This window comes from Triturus cristatus, chromosome 10, assembly GCF_964204655.1.
Source record: "Triturus cristatus chromosome 10, aTriCri1.1, whole genome shotgun sequence".
NCBI lineage: Eukaryota > Metazoa > Chordata > Amphibia > Caudata > Salamandridae > Triturus > Triturus cristatus.
This window is the reverse complement of record NC_140593.1, coordinates 1,236,613,688-1,236,626,066: the sequence shown is the minus strand read 5'-3', so window position 1 is coordinate 1,236,626,066 and position 12,379 is coordinate 1,236,613,688. Positions and strand designations below refer to the sequence as shown.

The 12,379-nt window shown below is 52.6% G+C and overlaps 1 protein-coding gene across 5 annotated transcripts in view; it reads right to left on the bottom strand.

The window, feature by feature from the left end:
• The window catches only part of HUWE1 (HECT, UBA and WWE domain containing E3 ubiquitin protein ligase 1), a 1,878,220-nt gene that overhangs the window by 1,035,240 nt on the left and 830,601 nt on the right, over positions 1-12,379 (bottom strand). The window lies entirely within an intron of this gene.

Below are 12,379 nucleotides of genomic sequence, written 5' to 3'. Positions count from 1 at the left end.
CACATGCAGACTCTGCTAGAAACCTGCTTTGCGGACGCTCAAATGCAGCTCTCGAAAAAAGAATACCAAAGAACCCTAATCACAGGTACCAAAACATCTTCAGCATTCGAAGTCAGACTCCTACATAAATGAGAAAATATTACTTCCCTTCGGCAATGCCATTTCTGATAGAGTAACTGCAGATTGGTCACCTTGTGTATTTCTCCAGGCGCTCGACTGGATCTGGAGATGTTTGATGGCAATTCCTGCGGGACAGATGGGTCAAGTGTATCTCCCAGGACCTGGCTTTACATACAATAGTGCTTTGAGAACGAGGGATGCTCATTGTAGGAAGGTGGATATCTGACTATGGTTACCCCCAACTTTTTGCCTAGTGTCTAGCTGGCTTTTCGACTTAGTTGGCCTGAGATCCTGCCATTCAGGGTCTCAGGCTGTCTGCTCTCTCTTTAAAATGGACTCCATGTACCCTAGGTACATTCCCAATTGGTAAGGATCACCTTATTGGACCCTGTACAGTGTACCCATGGTACCCAGGGCATAGGTGTACCCTAGGCCTCCCAGGGGCTGCAGCATGTATTATGCCACCCCTGGTCTGGCCTTCCAATCAGACACAACTGGCTGATCACTCAGCTGGGGCAAGGTCGTGTAATCACCCCTTGCTTAGATATAGTATGCCTATATCTACCCTTATATATAGACACATGTGTACCTATCAGTCACTCCTATGGCAGGCCTTAACAATCCTGGAGGCAGAGTGCTTGGTAACATGTGAGATGGTGCTCTAGCATGAGCTGAGCCCGTCTGCAGCTTTCGGAACCATGTCCTTATAGCTGTTCTATGATATAGCCTACCATATACTCTTAAAGTGCCTTATAATCTTAAACGGTTATGGTAACTATGGTTTGGCTTTATCAAAACATGTCGTGTAAGGTGTCTAACACTTTGGAATAATACCCCCATACCATTTCTGGTGATTAGGATATTATTCCTCCCTTCTAGAGGGAGAGACATGTTAAAATCCTACTTTGCTGTTTAACTCTAACCAAAGCCTCAGCATCACAAAATGGATGTTGCTGCCACAGACACAAGTCTGACCTCCTGCTGCTGGGAGTGATCCCGGCAAGGGAGGCTTGGACAATAGGTTTCCTGCTTGGGGAGGTGCTAGCACCTCCCCAGACAGACTTTAGTGTATTGGGGCAGGGAGGGCTGAAAGGAATGAGACATGCCTGGGGCACACAAGGTGTCCCATGCATAGTCCAGTTCAAACCGGTGCTGGGGCACACCAGCCCCAGTCCTGGCGCGAAACTGGACAAAGGGAAGGGGGTGTAACCACCCCCCTCCCAGGTCCCACCCATAAGGCGTGACCTAGCAGGTATCCCAGCCCCCCAGATTAGTATAAGAGTAGGAGTTGGGCCTCAAGACTTTAGATTATCCTGAACCTGCAAACTTGAACAGAAACTCTGCACCTTCGACATTCGACGAAAGAAGAAGACTGAAGAATCTCCCTTGTGGCCAAGGAGTGGCTACCCTGTGCAAACAGGCACCATCAAGAGACTACCCTTTGCTTTGCCCAAGTTCTACGAGGAACCGACTGCAGAGCCCGACCAGAGCCTTGACTTCCAGACTTCTCCGACCCTGATCCACATTCACAGCAGAGCTGAGATCCGTGGAGGCGACGAGCGACGTGGGACCGGCTACCTGGGAAAAGTGGCTAGTAACTTCAAGCGCAGCTTCTGAGGCACCCTCGAAGTTGTGCACCGGGGATTGAGAAGCCCCAACCCCAAGCATCATCTGCACCGAAGATCAGCCCCCCACACTCCACGAGTCCTGCGTGGGGCCCTTCTGCATTTTCCTGCTTGCCGCGTATGTCCGGTTGCTTGCCCGCTGGCTAGTGGCCTTTGTGACGACGCACCCCGTAATCTTCAGCGCTGGTTTGGCTCCTCCAGACTGGCTCCTGCTCCTTTGAAAAAGAGAAGCATCCCAGACCTTCCTGGTCTGCACCAGAAGCAAGTCCTTCGTTCTGCGTGGGTTCCGCTTGCCAAGGCTTGGTGAGTCCTAGTCCAGCTTCGACGCCGCCGACAGCAAGAGCCTTCGTGGGACAGCTCGCCTCCTGGTCCTGGTCGTCCTCTGGTCCTCGTGGCTGCAGCGACAAGCTTCACCTTCACCTGCAATCTTCACGACACCGCCTGGTTCCTTCCTGGTTCCACGTGGTCACTGGCTAGTGACCTTGACTCTGTCCCTTCTGCTTGCAGGTGGTCTCTCTTCTTGATCCCAGCCTTGGGATCCACCGGACACTCTTCACTGACTGCCTGTCAGCATCTTTCTTCAGGCATCCATAGGAGTCGACGACGAAACCCGACGCAACTTCACCCCTATGCACCCGCAGCCTGTGGGCTAGGTAACTTGGGTACTCCGGTGCTCATCAGGATAGTGACTATCCTAGTGTCTAGTTTTCCAGTCTCGACTTCCTAGCTACTCCGGAAGTGTCCTAAATCTATTTAATTCTAAACTGTACTATTGCTATTGACTTTTACGCATTACGCGTGAGTGTTTCCACTCTGCACCTGAACCCGTGGGCCTTCCACTTCCTAACCTTTGGTAGTATAGTGTAGCCCCAGCGATTCCCTAGGCCTAGGCCTATCCTATTTCCGTGACAGTGGTCCTTATACCACTTACTTAGTATATGGTTTGCGTGGCCCCTAGGGCCTAACTGTATTACTTACCTGTGTGACTTAATGTATGCATAAATAAGACTGTGTTGTACTTACCTCTAATCTCATAAAGAGTGCTGAGGGTTTGACTAGAATAAATACACTTTATTTTATATATATATCTGTTGTGGTGTCCTTTCACTTGGTATTCAAGGGATTATATATGGTATCACAGCTGGCTTCACATGCCATTCAGAGTTTAGCCTAAGACTGCTCTTGTCCATGCTACCACTAGGATAGCTGGTCTACAAGGTTGACTTTACAACCAATCACCATAAGGGTATTTGGACTGATATAAGGTGTACACTAGAACTAGTGACATCATACATCAGGCCAACTTCTCACACTCATGTAGCAGCCTGGCAGATGTCTCCGACAGACACACAGCTCTCAAGGGCAGTGAAGAACAAGTTACTTACCTTCGGTAACGATGTATCTGTAGGAAACATTAGTTAGATTCCTCACCTTAGAATATCCCCAGGCGTCAGACTGGATCCGGAAGATTTTTTCGTCAGCAATACCCCTTGTGCGTCGCTAGGCGTCGTATGCGGCTCCGCGTCCGTCGTCGTGCGCCGGGATGACGTCAGAGTACTTAGACGCCGCCCTCGCGCGCTGACGTCAGTTCTTGTACACAGCTTTCCGCGCCAGGAACGCAGAGCCATGCAAGAGACCGACACTGGTGCCAAAAATAAAATCTAGGGGCCTGAAAAGGATAACCTTAACCCTAGATGTCAGTTCGCAGAACGGGGAGGATGGGTGGGTCGGTGAGGAATCTAACTAATGTTTCTTACAGATTGAATATGCTACTTACCAGTATGCATCTGTTCTTGGCATGTAGGGCTGCTGACATTCATATCTGTGCATAGATCGCCGCCTAGTGTTGGGTCCGGATGTTTGCACGTTGTTGTCCTGGAAGAGTCTTCGAAGTATCCTTGGATAGGTGACTCCTCCCATGGACTACAGTGCGCATGGGCATCCTCTCCATCCTCAGATTGTTTTTCGCCATTGTGGCAGTGATGGAGTAGATACAGAAAGTGATGACCATGCTTGCAATAATTCTGAGAGCTGCAGCTGCGACAGGCGCCGGGGAGGAGGGAGGGCGATATGAATGTCAGCAGCCCTACATGCCAAGAACAGATGCATACTGGTAAGTAGCATATTCAGTTCGAGGCATGTGGGCTGCTGAATTCATATCTGTGCATAGAATACATAGCAGTGCCCTCTATTGGCGGCGGCTACCCGTGCCAGCTGCAGCGGTCTGAAAAAGTGTTTTGAGAACAGCCTGTCCTACAGCTGCCTGCTGTTTTGACTGCACATCTACGCAATAGTGTTTTGTAAATGTGTGTGTAGTGGACCATGTGGCTGCTCTGCATATATCATGCAGGGGAATATTTCCTAGGAAGGCCATGGAAGCCCCCAACTTGCGTGTTGAGTGGGCTCGTGGTGGAATAGTTAATGTGCGTTTTGCCTTTTGATAACAGATTTGAATACACTTAACTATCCATCTGGCTATCCCTGCTTTGGAGATGGCGTTACCTTTGTGGTGTGGGGCAAAGGCAACGAATAGTTGTTTTGTCTTCCTGAAGGGTTTAGTCCTGTCGATGTAGTACATGAGGGCCCTCCGTACATCTAGTGTATGTAATGCCCGCTCTGCAACAGTTTGTGGGTTTTGGAAGAAAACGGGCAGTTCAATAGTCTGGTTCATGTGGAACTGCGATATTACTTTGGGCATGAATTTGGGGTTGGTACGTAGTACGACCCTGTTGGCGTGAACCTGAATAAATGGCTCTTGAACGGTTAGTGCCTGGAGTTCACTAACTCTTCTTAGGGAAGTGATCGCTACCAGGAAGGCTACTTTCCAGGTAAGGAATTGAATCTCGCATGAGTGTAGAGGTTCAAAGGGTGGACCCATCAGGCGTGTGAGGACCAAGTTGAGGTTCCACATTGGAGCCGGTGGGTGACTAGGTGGAATGACTCGTTTGAGTCCTTCCAAGAATGCTTTGATGGCAGGCACTCTGAATAGAGAGAGGTGCTGCCTGGTTTGCAGATAGGCTGATATTGCGGTCAAATGGACACGTATAGAGGTGTACGCCAGATTGCATCGGTATAGGTGTAAGAGGTAACATATGATGTCGTGGATGGATGCGTCCAGCGGGTTAATGTCATTATTACCGCAATAAATGACGAACCTTTTCCATTTGGCTGCATAGCAAGCTCTTGTAGTGGGTCTCCTGGCCTCCTTGATGATGTCCATGCAGTCAGGTGGCAGATTGAGATAGCCAAACTCTAGGACTTCAGGAGCCAGATCGCCAGGTTCAGCTGTTGCGGATCTGGGTGCTGAACCTCTCCATGGTTCTGCGTCAAATGCGCGGGTTTGATCCGCAGCCTTTGATGCGGTACCACGGAAAGTTCGAGGAAGGTGGTGTACCACGGCTGGCGTGCCCACGTGGGAGCAACTAGGACGAGTGTCAGGGAGTGTTGTCGGAGTTTGCGAGCCACCAGCGGTATCAACGGTGCTGGGGGAAAAGCGTACGCAAATCTGCCGGACCAGTTCATCCATATCGCATTGCCCTGCGACTGCGGATGTGGGAATCTGGCGGCGAAGCTTTGGCATTTTGCGTTTTCGCTTGTCGCGAATAGGTCTATCTCTGGGTGACCCCACTGCTGGAAGTACGGTTGGAGTACTGATGGGTGTAACTCCCACTCGTGCATCTGGTGGCTGTGTCTGCTGAGCAGATCCGCCATCTGGTTGTCCTTGCCGGGGAGGTGTTCCGCCATGAGGAACATGTTCCTCTGAATGGCCCACTTCCACATGCTCTGAGCCAGATGAGACAACTGTGGAGAGTGTGTCCCTCCCTGTTTCTGTATGTAGTACATTGCGGTCATGTTGTCCGTCCGGATCAACACGACCTTGTTGCACAGATGTACTTTGAAAGCCTTCATGGCCAGGAAGATTGCCATCAGTTCCAGAAGGTTGATGTGCATCTTCTTCTGTTGTGTCGTCCATAGTCCCTGCACTGTGTAGTGTAGTACATGAGCTCCCCATCCCTGGAGAGACGCGTCCGCTGTCAGTACTATTTGTGGAACAGGCTCTTGGAACGGTCGGCCCTTGCAAAGGTTTTGTGGATTCCACCAATGCAGAGAGTTGTATGCCCGACCGCTCACCAACACTAGGTCTTTCAACTGTCCTTGAGCCTGATTCCACTGACGTGCTAGGCACTCCTGAAGTGGGCGCATATGTAATCTCGCGTGCGGGACTATGAAGATGCAGGAGGCCATCATGCCTATCAACTGCATAAACACTCGCGCTGGAAGCGAGTGATTGGGTTTGAACTTGGAGATCAGCAGTTGTATGCTGTTGATCCTCACTAAACTTGGCTGAGCTGAGGCCGCCAGAGTGTCTATAGTCGCGCCCAGGTACTGTTGTACGTGTGCGGGCTGGAGATGGGACTTTGAGTAATTTAGTGAGAATCCCAGACTGTGAAGAAGGTGAATGGTGCGGGACATATGGCTTGCACATTGCTGGGCCGACTTCGCTTGAACGAGCCAGTCGTCTAGGTAGGGGTAGACGTGTATATGCTGCCTCCGTAAGTGTGCTGCCACCGTAGCTAGGCACTTCGTGAAAACCCTGGGCGCTGTTGTCACGCCGAAGGGGAGAACTTTGAACTGATAGTGCTGCCCCTGAACAGTAAACCTGAGGTATTTTTTGTGTGAGGGGTGGATGGGTATGTGGAAGTACGCATCCTTGAGGTCCAGTGATGCTAGGAAGTCTCCCTGCTTGAGAAGCGGAAGGACTTGCTGTAGAGTGAGCATGTGAAAGTGCTCTGAAAGAATGTACTGGTTCAGGGGTCTCAGGTCTAATATAGGCCTGAGCGACCCGTCCTTTTTTGGAATTAAGAAGTAGAGGGAGTAAACCCCCGTGCCCTGCTCGTGGATGGGTACGAGCTCGATAGCGCCTTTTAGAAGCATACTTTCTACCTCTTGCTGTAAGAGCGTTAAGTGCTCTGAGGACATAGGACGGTTTCTTGGTGGTATTGTGGGTGGAGTGGAAGTTAACTCCAGACAGTAACCGTGTTTTATAATATCTTTGACCCACCTGTCCGTGGTGATGGAGTTCCACGTGGACAGGAACCGTTGTAGCCTTCCCCCGACAGGTGTTATGTGGTCGGGAGGAAGGGAGAGGGCGTCACTGCTTGTTCTTGGGGGAGGACCTGGTGTTGCCGTAGCCACGTCCTCTGCCCTTGGTACTGGAGCCACGATAGCCACCTCGGGTGTTCTTATCGTAGGTGGTCTGCGTATTACCCTTGTTATATGTTTGTTGTGACCCCTGTCCTCTACCTGCCCCCTTGTTTCCGGGGCGACGAAAGGAGCCGCTCCGAAAGGACTGAGTTTGTAGGGCGCCCATGGACTTTGCAGTGTCCGTGTCCTTTTTTATCTTCTCGAGGGTGGTGTCAACCTCAGGTCCGAACAAAAAGTCGGGGTTGACGGGCTGATTAAGTATATTGTTTTGTACCTCAGGCTTGAATCCTGAGATACGTAGCCAGGCGTGACGTCGTAGGATGACGCTAGTGTTGATGGCCCTGGCAGCCGTGTCTGCAGCGTCTAGTGCACATTTAATGGCAGCATTTGTGAGTAGCTGTCCCTCTCTGATAAGGATTTCTGCACCTTCTTTGTAGGGGTCAGGGAGGTGCTGAAGAAGTTGCTCCAGTGTGTCATAGTGCGCTCTATCGTAGCGAGCGAGGAGCGCTTGAGTGTTAGCTATGCGCCATATGTTTGCAGCTTGTGCGGCAACTCGCTTGCCGGAGGTCTCTAGCACCTTGGACTCTTTGTCCGGGGGAGGAGCGTCACCCGTTGTCTGCGAGTGTGCCCTCTTGCGGGCATTCGCCACAACGATGGAGTCGAGTGGTAATTGGCCTCTGATGTAAGTAGGATCCCCAGGTGCTGATCTGTATTTTTTATCGATCCTGGGGTTTATCACTCGTGCCCTGGTGGGTTCCTTGAAAATGTCAGTGGCTGGCTTGAGGACCCCCTTCAACATTGGCAGAGTCTTTACATGTCTTTCTGAGGATGCAAAGGTGTCCATTAGAAAGTCATCTTCGATGATATCAGAGTGAAGCTGTACATCATGGTTGTTTGCCGCACGTTCAATCAGAGCGTTGAACGCCGCAGTATCCTCTGTGGGTGATGTTTTTGGCCCATATAGTTGTGTGTCCTGTGCATCAAGAGGTGCACTGGGGTCTGCAGGGTCGCCCCAAGTTTGGTCAGGGTCCTGCTGGTCATCAGGGTCCGTGTCCACATGGTAGGGGACTTGTTCATCCAAGTAGTCCCCCAATGCATCCGTGTCGGAGCGTGTGGGGGAGGCCCGGTGTGGATCCTGGTAGGGTGAATAGAAGGGTTCATACAGGAGAGGTTCTGAGTCCACAGGCAGCTTCCTCTTTAGCGGGATCCTGAAAGGTTCCAATGGCGGTTCCGAAGTTATCCTTCGGCCGTGGAGAATCATCCTGCCAGTGTCGGCGTCGATGACGTGTGACGGAGACGGCTCGACAGGTGTAACCGCAGTTTTGGTGACCTGTGTCCTGAGTTGAAACGCCTTCGGGATTGTGGGTGGAGGCAAGCCGAAGGTAATGCTGGTCGGCACCGACGAAACCGCCGGAGCCGAACCGGAACCCGACGGGTCCTGGAGGGCGTCCTTGGATCTGCAGCCTGGCATCGCGCCAGGCCGTACTCGGGGCGCCTTAGAGGTCGTGGCCCCCGCCAGGGTCGTCGAGGCGGCTGCAGATATCTTCTGCGCCCGTGGCGCATCGAGTCGAGGTGCGGAGATCACCGTCGACGTCTTCGACACGTGAGGTTTTGGTGTCGTCGAGGGAGTGCTGCGAGGCGTAGCAGGCGGGACGGCCCTCGGTGTCGGTGGCGTCGACGCCGGTAACCGGGCAGGTTTGTCGGCGCCGATGACCTTCTTCCGTTTGTCGACTCCCATGTCGCCCGTCTCGAGTTCGGCACCGAAGTCTCTCTTGGTGCGGTCGGTGCCGACCCGGTGCGCTGGCGTCGAAGGTGTTGAAGGCCTCGATCCGACTAGCGCCACTTTCAGTTTCGGTTTCGTAGGAACCTGAGCAGCTTTCGGTTTCGGTTTCGTGGAAGGGAAACCAGCTGGCTTAAGCGGTAATGGCTGCCGCTGAACGTCCGAGGCCGGGCCCGAGGGCGGGGCCGAAGGACTGCGTGATAGGTCTCGGGTAAGGCCCGAAGGCGATCCCTCGACCGGAGCCATAGTCTGTGGCGCTGGTGAAATTTCGGTCTGAACAGGTAGGCCTTGTTCATCATCGGAGCTACTCTCTTCGGCCCCTAAGGCCTCCTCGTCGTCTCCTACCTCGGTGTCGTCTTCACCTCTGTGGAAGAGTGACTCGTCGGCCTCGTCCGATCCGGGTTCGTGTTCGTGTTCGGAAACGGGACTGGAGGGTAAGACTTCTACTTCTTCGACGTCGTCAGCCTCGTCGAAGATGTCAGCTGGGGCCGGTGCCGCGTGCTGCGCTTCGAGCCTCGCCGCTCGACGATTCCGCAGAGTCTTCTTTGAACGGAACCGGGCACAGGCCATACATGTCGATTCGTCGTGGTCCGGCGAAAGGCATTTGTTGCACACCGGATGGACGTCGATGTGTGGGTACTTCGCATTGCATACCGGACACCTTTTGAATGGCGTCCTGGATTCCATCGTCGAAGTAGAGTCGATGGACAGGCAAATGCGAACAAAGTCGGTGCTGAAAGTTAGTAAACTAACAAAAAGTATCGAAACCCGATCGATAAACAGTACCGACGCGAACTAAAGGCCTTGTGGCCTCGACAAAAGTTTTTCCTAACTTGAGCTAAGATAGCACATCCGAACCCAATGGCGGAAAAAAACAATCTGAGGATGGAGAGGATGCCCATGCGCACTGTAGTCCATGGGAGGAGTCACCTATCCAAGGATACTTCGAAGACTCTTCCAGGACAACAACGTGCAAACATCCGGACCCAACACTAGGCGGCGATCTATGCACAGATATGAATTCAGCAGCCCACATGCCTCGAACACATCGTTACCGAAGGTAAGTAACTTGTTCATCTGAAAGAAACACGTTAGTTAGATTCCTCACCTTAGAATAGATACCCAAGCAATACCATCCCCGGTGGTGGGTCTGCGAACCAAGATCAAACCAGAAAGTCCTGGAGGACAGAACGGCCAAAGAAGCCATCCCTCCGGACTTGGCTGTCAAGGCAATAATGCCTGGCAAACGTGTGTAGCGAAGCCCAAGTTGCCGCCTGACAGATGTCCTGCAAAGGGACACCCCGTCCCAAAGCAGTAGAAGCCGCTGTGGCCAGAGTAGAATGGGCGCGCAGCCCAACACGAGGGTCTGTTTTTGCCAAGGAATAACAAAATTTGGTGCACAAAACGACCCACCGAGAGATGGTCCGTTAGTGCACAGCTTTCCCCTTCTTAGCACCCACGTATCCAATGAAAAGTTGGTCGTCCACCCGGAACTGCTTTGTGCGGTCCAGATAAAAGGAGAGCGCACGTTTTGGGTCCAGACGGTGGAGCCTCTCTTCCTCTTTGGAAGGATGCGGAGGCGGAAAGAAGGTGGGCAAGGTGACAGACTGCCCAAGATGAAATGGAGTCACCACTTTCGGAAGAAAGGAGGGACGAGGCCGAAGGACAACCTTGTCCGGATGAACAGGGAGAAAAGGAGGCTTTGATGATAAAGCCTGGAGCTCACTCACCCGTCTAGCCGAGGTGATGGCTACCAGAAAAGCAGTCTTAAGCGTCAGCAGACGAAGAGGACAATTATGAAAAGGCTCAAAGGGAGCAGAGAACAAGATTCAAGTCCCACTGAGGCATTACAAAAGGGACAGGAGGGAACGTGTGAGTAATGCCCTTTAGAAAGCGTGTAACTACAGGGGACTTGAAAAGAGAAGGCTGATCAGGAAGCCGCAAGAAGGCAGAGATGGCAGCAAGATAACCTTTCAAGGTGCCCAAGGCAGAGCCCTGCTGGGCCAAAGAAAGAAGAAAGAGGAGAACCTCAGAAAGAGGGGCAGAAAGGGGATCCACAGCCTTTGCTGTGCACCATGCCACAAACTTGTTCCACCAGCAGGTGCATACCGTCTTGGTGGAGGAATGCCTGGCTGCAAAGATTACGTCACAGACTTCAGGAGGCAGGTAAAAAGAAGACAACTGCTGCCGCTCAATCTCCACGCAAGCAGGTGGAGACTGGACAGGTTTGGGTGGAGGACCGTCCCCTGCTGCTGCGACAGGAGATCCACCCGTAGAGGCAGTGTGATCGGAGGATCGACGGCCATGTTGAACAGCTCGGGATATCACACTCTTTGTGCCCAATCCGAAGCCACAACAATGACATGGGCCCGGTCGCGCCTGATCTTCAGCACTCCGGCCAGAAAATAGTATAGGCGGAAAGGCATACAACAGACCGCAACTCCACCCGTGACTAAAAGCGTCGCCTAGCGAGTGCCGCCTTGGAAATTCCAACACGCAGAATTGCTGACATTGCGCGTTCTCTTCGGTGGCGAATAGATCTAACCAAGGCTCTCCCCACTGTCGAAAGAGACTTTGCACAAACTCTGAGTGAAGACACCATTGGTGATCCATCATGCACCTGCGGCTGAGTTCGTCCGCCCTGGCGTTCAGGGAACCTGCCAGGTGTTGAACCACCAGGGATATGCCCTGATGTTTCAGCCATATCCAGAGGCAAAGGGCTTCCTTACAGAGGGTCCACGAACCCACCCCGCCCTGTTTGAAGCAGTACCACATGGCGATGGTGTTGTCCGTGAACATCTGCACTACTCTTCCCCGGGTCGAGGGCAGACAAGACCTGAGCAAGCATCAACATTTTGAACAACTTCTTCCGGAGGAAGCGATGGACGTCCCTGAGGTCCAAGATAGGACGCAAGCCCTTGTACTTCTTGGAGACCAGAAAGTAGTGAGTAACAACCACGACCTACTTCTGGGACAGGAATGCGCTTGATGGCTCCCTTGGCCAAGAGAGCTGTAACTTTCTGCTGGAAAAGGGCCAGACTATCCTCCCACATGCGGTGGTATCTCAGTGTCATGGCTGGAAGGGTAGTCTTGAAGGGGAGGGAGTAGCCCCTTCGGACTATAGGCAAAACCCACCTGTCCGACGTGATGGTGCGCCAGTGGGGGGAGGCGATAGCGAATCCTAACCACTGACGTTTGATGGATTAGGAGGGTTTGGAGGCTGCTGCAGAAGGGGGGGTTGGTGGACTGGCCCGCCCATTGGCCCCCGGAACCACGACTGTTCCCACGTCCCCAGCCGCGCGAAGGTTGGAGTAACTTGCTGCGGCCTGTGGCTCTAGGCGGGGCACCTCCTCTGTGCCACGAAAGGGGCGAAAAGCAGACTGCTCAGGGTGGGTGGAGAGGCCCAAGGACTTGGCCAGAGCCCGTGAGTCCTTGAAACGCTCTAGAGCATTGTCTGCTTTGTCGCCAAATATGCAATGGCCATCAAAGGGCATGTCCATCAAGGTGTTCTGGACATCTCCTGAAAAGCCAGTGGACCTCATCTAGGCGTAGGGACGAAGCACTACTGATGTGGAAATAGTTCTGCCCAGAGAGTCGGCGGTGTCCAGCCCACAACGTATTGTAACCTTTACTGCATCCCTCCCAGCAG